Source organism: Tympanuchus pallidicinctus, unplaced genomic scaffold (genome assembly GCF_026119805.1).
Source record: "Tympanuchus pallidicinctus isolate F22 unplaced genomic scaffold, pur_lepc_1.0 scaffold11, whole genome shotgun sequence".
Lineage (NCBI taxonomy): Eukaryota > Metazoa > Chordata > Aves > Galliformes > Phasianidae > Tympanuchus > Tympanuchus pallidicinctus.
The window spans coordinates 10065316-10074022 of NW_026294627.1; positions in this window are offsets into that span (position 1 = coordinate 10065316).

Below are 8707 nucleotides of genomic sequence, written 5' to 3' on the forward strand. Positions count from 1 at the left end.
TATTCATATGCATTTCTTATCTTCTTTTCAATAGCACTAATCTCTTGTCCTGTAGATGTCCTGTGATAATGAGCACCACAGCCATGTTTTAGTTAAAAAACATACTTTCTTTGTTTCACGTTGATCTTTACTTTTGTTGTGTGCTCCTTCATTTCTGTAACAGAACAGAGTGCACTTTCCCTTCTTTAACAATGTTTTAATTCACATATTTTTCTCAGTCCATTATCTCAATCCACACATAAAAAGAAACACTTGCAGAACTGTACTGTATGGGTTTTGTGTGTCCCTTGATGCCATTTCTACAATAAAGAATAAATTATGCCAGAGGCAGAATTCTTTAATACATAGCCACAAATGTAGTTTAATTTTTTATTTGGTGGAAACCTGTATGTTGTGGTTAACTACTAAAAAAAAATTCTTCCAACCACATTCACTTGTAATTCTTTCTGTATACGCTTCCCATAATAATGCTAAAAGTAGAGCCAATAATGAATGGACAGATTTTGAAGGGAAATTGGCAATATTTCTTCTGCATATCTCTTTGTTTCATTAATTCCTTCAAAGAAAGTAAGCTTTCCCTTCATTTTCATATATTTTTTCCAGGTTATTAGTATCAATGATAATCTCAAGTAAAAAGACTGATTGGGAAAAAATATTTAAATCAAATGGTGGTTCTAAAGTTTCAAATATTGTCTTCTGACAAAATACCAGTAAAACTCAGTTTTTATTTTTCCTGCCTAATTCCTTTTCCACTTCCACTCATGAAAACATTATTTTGCTTATAGCACAGATCCTTTCCAGGTTTTCTGGATCTATGACTTTTCTGGATCTGGGACTATATATATATATCTGTGTGTGTGTTTACCTATTTACATATTTATGTATTAGTTTATTTCTAATAAAATATTATTTTTTCTCACATTAGTTCTAGCTAGAATATCATTTTACCATGTTTAGGTCTTGTCAATCTGTTCAGGTTCAGTGAAGTAACCTCCACAGCAAAACTACAGAAAGTCTTCTTCATATTTCTACTTACAAATGTTTCACTTACAGTAAGTTTCATACTTCTATACCATTTAAAATGCTTAACAAGCAAAACAAATTCTGATTAAAGCAATCTCCAAGCTTTTGCCAAAAAGAACCACAGTTTAATTCTCTGATTATTTTCTCAGGTTTTGAAACTGCATCTAAATCAGAAATGTACTACATACATGTTCATTTCCGATACAGTGGAACTATCTATTGCCTACTGAAGTTTTCAGATACTTTGAAAACACTGATTTCCCATTGCTGTGCTTAGACATAGATTTTCATGCCAGAAAATTAAAAAACTGAAAAAGACAGAGAATATTAAAATCTATCACAGTTTTAATGTACTGTAGTAGAGAGCATAAAGAAATCTATTCTTGAGAAAAACGTGGCATTTTCTTGTAAAATCTTGAAGTGAGGAAATAATAACAGAAAATAAGTGAAAATGTCAAAAACCAGTATGTGTTCGATATTGATGGAGAGCTTATTTCTCCTCAATAAATAGTAGAAAATTTTCAATATCAGTTCATCTTTGAAAAAATATGACCTTCTGTAATACTGCCACAGTCAAATAGACCTTTAGTGAACTTCTGAGCAAATAATCATCATGTGAGCTGAAACTGCCTAGGGTCACTTTTAACTGAAGCACCCAATTTCTCTAGGATTTCAAGCTAGGTTAGGAGAATAAACTCAGAATACAGTTACATACAGTAACTGACATGAATCAGCTATTTCCTCTTCTTTTTTTATTTTTATTTTTATTATCCTCATTTCTTTTTTCTCTTTGTAATTTTGAATATACATATTTAGGTTGCATCATGGCAGATTTCTAGGCATATAAGAAACTCTGGGTGGTAGAATATATTTATCAATTAATTGCAGTAGGAATACTACATGGTGCCTCTTCTTACATTCAAAGGCAAGACAGACCTTATCTATGAAAGAAAAAAAAGTAAAATATGCTGAGCATGCCTCTCCATGTTAATTATCTTGGTTACATCTACAACCTTGCACATTTGTATGCTCACTTTGTCATTCTGTAGAATCTGAACCTTGATATCAAACAGCAGGTGCATGGAGAAAGTATAAAAGAAAGTTAAATCAAAGGTCTTATAATTATGGTATGAGGAAAACAAGAGATTAGAGACAGTTTTTGATTTTATAGTGTGTGTGAAGAAGTTACACATTCACTCTGCTAACCCTTTTCCCTTCGTTCAAATCATGGAAGATACTCTATTCAACACACTTTTTTTTTTTTTTTTTTTTCTTTTCGTGTGTGTGTGTGTGTGTCAGTTTGTCATTTAGTTTATGAAGTTTGAGGATGAGGGTGGGAGGAGAAGATTTATCTTACTGCAGGCTTATGTAGAACTGAGCACAACGGAACTTGGCAATTGAGAATTAGCTCTACTAAAATATTGGAAAATAATAAAAGGCAAAGCAGAATAGAGATGCTCATATTTCAAGTAGCAAGCACAAATGGCTGTAGTATTACTGAATTTAACAACTGAAGGAGAAGTGGAATCAACAGAGCAGTAAACATTTTCCATCATTCAGAGACCCTAACAAGTGATAATGTGAAAGATCTCACAGATACTGTATCCAGTTCTGACTTTACTGCTTAATTCAGAAAGTTAGACATTAATGAAATAAACTTCAGTTATATGCATAAAATGTACTTAGCATTTTCAGGTTTCTTGATGTCACTTCACAGTATGTGCATATGCATACATATCTACATACAAATATATACTATATATATATATATGTACATACATATTTAATACTAAGAAGTGTTTTAGAGCTGTCTAGGACAAGAGATTTTCCCTTTAAATTACTTAAGGAGGAGTCATTAAATGCTATTGCAGCAGTTGGTTTGGACAGGCTACCTGCAGTTGGTAAATGTGTTGAAGTGTCAGCACATTTGCAACAGTACTTCAGGTCTAGTTTTGAGGTCTGTTAAATAATTTCAGTGGGAAAAAGCTTTGGTCTGAGTTACTATGAAAGAAAGCCATGGTGCATCAGGAAAAGATCCTGAAATGACAGATTCCTGGCTTCTCTTGTAGCTGATAGAAGAAATGCTAAACTATTCAGGCCTCTTTCAGGGAAAGAGAAGATGGGGTAGTGCAATACTGCTGCACATCAGGTTGTTATTCAGTAGGCAGCTGGATGAGGGCAGCTTCATAAGTAGTTTAGGGTTAATGATGTTTAATTTTTATTTGACTAATGCTGCCCTTAAAATTTGCAGGGTATCTAGAGGCTAATTTGGACATAAAAATAAATAGCTCTTAATAAAACCAACCTGAACAAAAATAGCATTTAATTGTGTTAAACTTATTGGCACAGAACTGTGGGTCTTTCAGATGAAAAGTGTGTCTAAGCTTTGACTTTTGTTACTCGACTTTTGGTAGTAGCAGGGAAATAAGCTTGTTAATAAAATTAATGTTGATTTGGCAGCAAAGTTCTAATTACTTTCCTGTAGGATTTTCTTAGCTTCTTTTTCTAGCTGTAGGAAGCTCAGGACTGTGTGTGACATAAGCACAAGATCAAAGAAACACCAAGTAAACACTGGTCTGTATGCAAACATGATACAAGAATTAATCTGTACATAAACATCAGCTAGTGCAGGTCTGTAAGAGGAAATACATGGCATGCAAAGCAGAAAGCAGTGAACCATAAAGCATTGAAAGAGAAGTTAATATTTAGATTTCAGGAAAAAAGATAATAACAGCTGTAGTAACACATTCTGTCAGTTTCTGTTATGGTTCAGGCAGTTTTCATAGCTTTTGTTCTGTATCTTGGTATCTCAAGTATTTGAATAATCAGCAAAGAAGGAACTGTGGGAGATTGTCATCCTGCCCAATGTTGTTTTTCTTAAATATTCTTATCAATAGATCAGCATGAGCTTTTTTGTTGGTTTGTTTTTCAGCAAATGTTGTGAAATCCCAATGTAGATCTATATTTGAAGGACAATCTGTAAAATTTATTTGTGAATAATGAAATGTGCAGGCATGTGCATAAGAATAAGTAAATCATTCAGGTCAAACCAAGTTCTATTTCCAAAACCTTTTTTGTTTATTAAAAAAAAAAAAAAAAAAAAAAAAAAAATTGAGAAAAATTTGAAACAAATGTAATGTAATTTCAAAAACTGAAAAAATTGTACCATTCCTTTCTTTCATACTTGCTTTAAACATACGTCCGGACACTGAGACTTATTTACAATGTTATTCACTATAAAATCACTGATTTTCACTGGAATTTCTTTCTATATAGTTTTTGTGTGTTATATTAGTTTCAGGTTTCAGCACCCTTATGTGTCCAGCTACTTCTCTTCAGAACTCAGCAGCAAAGAGAATATTATCAGTCCCCAGCAGAGAAAGATGCATACATACAGAGACTCAGCAGAAAACCTGATTTATAACCTGCATAATAAATCCAAAGGATCAACACAGTTGATGGTGAAGATGTTTTAATAAATTGTGGGCATGGTCCAATCTCTTTCTGGAAGCTAAATAGTATCTAGAAGGAAAGTTTCACAAGTGGAGCAATATTTGCTCTATCTCTTTGCAATCATACAGAAATCTCTAAACCTGCAGAACTTAACATTTGGCATTGAAAAGATTTCAAAAAGTGGAATATGACAAAGTTATAGTCTGAGGTCCTGCCATCATACTCTTAAATGTTTTGTATTATTTTGAATGTTGATCATCTCTTACTTTCACATAACAAACAGAAAATTCAGTTGAAAAAGGTAGAGAAAGCCTAAAAGGAGTTGGACGTTTCAATGGGAACCTCAGAGGGAAGTCAAAGGATAGTTTAATAGTTGTTTTCTCTAGAAGACTATGTAGAATATATATGTTACTTTATTCTTATTTTCAAACATTGAATGAGTTTTTTTTCCTCCTTTGAAAGTCTCTGTCTGAGAGCCTCCAAGGTTGAAATATTGCAAGGAAATGAAGAATGCAGCTAAGAGTAACCTTGAAACTTCAACATTTATCAAACTTGCTCTGTCTGGAAGATAAGACAAAGGTTCACAAAATTGTATATTGGTGAGTAGGTAAGTTCAAATCTATCAATTCGAAAATAAACAAAATAAAACTTCTGCACAATTTTTGATGCAGAACTCACAGAAATCCTTTGTGAACTTCTTCAATAGGAGAAAATAGATGGACTAGATGATCCTAAAGGTCTTTTCCCACTTTGGTGACTCTATGATACTATGAAAAATAAACATAAGTAAATTCTTAAAAAATGTATCATGTAAACTGCTATAGTAGTCAGTGTCTACAAGAATAAGGTATAAAAATTCTGTATTCAAACTAGATATGACGGTTTTCCCCTTCATCTGAAATCACTACAAACATTAGATATTTGACCACTGTGTAGAACAGTTATGTTCAGGGAAGGAGGAGACAGAAAAGTGCAGAAAAATAGGGAGTAAAGGAGGATCATCTAATTATCAGAACATCGTCTGTAACATGAGACGCATGTAGCTGGTCTGGATCAGAGCAGAGAAGGACTTGAACGTGGATCTTTACACATCTGAACTTACTATCACAAATATTTAGCTACCTATAAAGATAAGTGAAACTTGTCTTCTCAAATTGTCTATGCTTTCTACAAGCTCTAATTGGATAGAAGAATTATCCAAAAGTACTACAGATGGATGGTGTGAGGGTTCCAGCTGGATGTGAGTTAGCTTCTCTTTTTCCATTTCATCACTTAAAAAATGAACAAAGATCATTCCTGACCAGGAATGTGAATAAAGGAACCCCCTAAAATCTCAAGACCCTGCTAGGAAAAAAGAAAGTTGTGCAAGTGTGGGAAAAATATGAAGTTTATGTGGTTCTTGAGGTAATCGCTATTGGGTAGAAATCACAGATAGAGACAAGCTATCTCATCTATTGGCAGTTCTCTGAAAAGAATATTGCAGTAGCAACAGTTTAGGTAGCATGGCTCCCCTGAGAAACAACTGATTTGTGCTGGGTTGAAAAGGGAGCTTTTGTTCTGGCTGTGACACAGATAAGGGATAGAGATGAGCAGAGCTGCAGAAAGCAGAACTGGTCTGAGAGCTGGAAGAGAGCACAGACGGATCTCAGTGTGTTGTTGTGATTCAGAAACAAACTTAAAATAGCTTACTCAACTTTCAACCCAGCAATCAAATTAAATTTTAACTCACTGAATATGAGGGGGAAGAGGAAGGGAGAAAGGGAAGGGAAGGGAAGGGAAGGGAAGGGAAGGGAAGGGAAGGGAAGGGAAGGGAAGGGAAGGGAAGGGAAGGGAAGGGAAGGGAAGGGAAGGGAAGGGAAGGGAAGGGAAGGGAAGGGAAGGGAAGGGAAGGGAAGGGAAGGGAAGGGAAGGGAAGGGAAGGGAAGGGAAGGGAAGGGAAGGGAAGGGAAGGGAAGGGAAGGGAAGGGAAGGGAAGGGAAGGGAAGGGAAGGGAAGGGAAGGGAAGGGAAGGGAAGGGAAGGGAAGGGAAGGGAAGGGAAGGGAAGGGAAGGGAAGGGAAGGGAAGGGAAGAAGAACTTGTTGGGAAAGAAGTTCTGTCTGACAGTGATGTTCAGCTGCAGAAAAAAAAAACAGTGCCAGGATAAAATTGCAGACTGTTTTCCAAATGCCTCCTAGGTCTGAGTTCTGTGTAAAGTTGGTAAAGAGACCAACCTTTCAGATCCTCAACATTTTAAATATCTGCTTTTTGACTGCTTTTTTTGCAGTTCATCTTTATGCAAGAGGGTTTTTGTTTCTTTCTTAATGGCATTACCAGTCTGGGGTAGAAGCACTGGGAGAAATAAAAAAAATCTTGATCATTTTCTCCAGGCAATTATTACTTGAAATTTGATTATCTCACCAGAAGATTTTTTACCTACTTTTTGAGTCATGGTTTCATTCCTCCAGAAAAATAAAGGCCATGACTATCTGCAGGCAATTCTCCAAATTCTCTCATTTGGAATATAGCATTAAGTTTCTCTTCCCTTATTTGCTATCTCTTCATACAGCTGATTTTGTCTGTGCCCTGTGTCTTTGACTTTGTCTCTATTCTACATTGAAAACTCAAAATTTCCTTCAGCCTGAGACTGACATAGAACTGATATTATTATACTTGACTATAAGTCAGATGAAAATATTAATGATTGTGTTTGGATAATTGAAAAATAGACAAGTTCACTGAGAATAGCTCTAGATTAATGTTATGCAACCCTAATTGTCTGTGCACTTTCGTTCCTTCAAACTAGAAAATCCACAAACTCCTAGTTTGCAAGGAGTTTGTGGCTCTTAGATTCATTTGCATGAATATCCTTTATATTCATATGCCTTCTGATATACTTTCTGTGTATGTTATTCTGTTTTTTTAACAAGATAAATTGAGGTATATCTTAAAGTCTCTGCCCTTCCTCAGTTAATGAATAACAATGTTAAAATTTCACATTCTGCTAATACTAGAGGCACTACAGAAAACCTGAAAATATGTCATCAAGTAAGACAGGAGTGGGAAAGCTAGAAAACCATCCACCTCTGGATGTTTCTGAAACTTCAAAACTCAGAGTAGTGTGCAGAGTAATGACCTACAAACTTCACAATTTTTTTTCTGTGAAAAATGAAACTTCAGTGAATAAACTCTTCTATTCTTGTCTTTGACTACTGTATGCTTATACATATACATATACATGTACACATATCTGCACATATATGTAGGGCTGAATTGTAAAGCAAGACGACTTGTCTTTGCTTTAAATTTGAGAGAAAACTGTTTTCATCTATTTTAAACTCAAATACACTTCTAGTACTTCAAGCTTTTCTAGCAGAAAACTCCATCCTGTAAAGACTTGATTTGAAGCATAAATATTCCTGAAAATAGCTTAGATTGCAGGTAAAACAATTTTCTAACAACTCTCATTTGTGGGCAAACTGTAAGTGACCTCTGGAGCCTTATTCAGCAACAAGCCATCCGGCACAGCAAGGACAAGCTGGCACCTGCAATCTCTCCTCCTGTAAAATGCCTCCTCAAAGCTGTCAGTGCTGTCATTGGCTCCTTCTACACTGACCTGCAAGTGTGAGTGTCTTCTCCCCGAATAATATGGTACAAGATATAAGGTATGATCAGATCCCATCTGACCTACACGTCTGAAATTCCTATCTATGAAAAAGATATTATGGCAGAGAGCTTAGAAGTTCCTGGAACAGTTAGATGTGTACTCCTGTACTCCTGAGAAGAACCATAACAATTTTGTAATTGGTGCTTTTAACACAAGGATTGAATCCATAGAACATATTTTTTCTTCTAAATAGCATCTTTGGTACAAATCAAGCATGTTCAAGATGTGGGTCTCATGAGGCCCCACAGAGCTGGCAATGCGACTACCTTGCCCTTTGCTAAAAGGACAGTGGCACTTTACCATGGAGTGGTCACAGAATCACAGAATGACAGAACTGTAGGGGTTGGAAGGGACCTCCAGAGATCATCAAGACCAACCCCCCTGCAAAAGCAGGTTCCCTACAGCAGGTCGCACAGGTAGGCATCCAGGCGAGATTTGAATATCTCCAGAGAAGGAGACTCCACCAGCTCCCTGGGCAGCCTGTTCCAGTGCTCCGTCACCCACACCGTATAGAAGTTCTTGCGCACATTTGTGTGGAACTTCCTATGCTGCAGCTTATGTCCGTTTCCCCTTGTCCTGTCTCCACG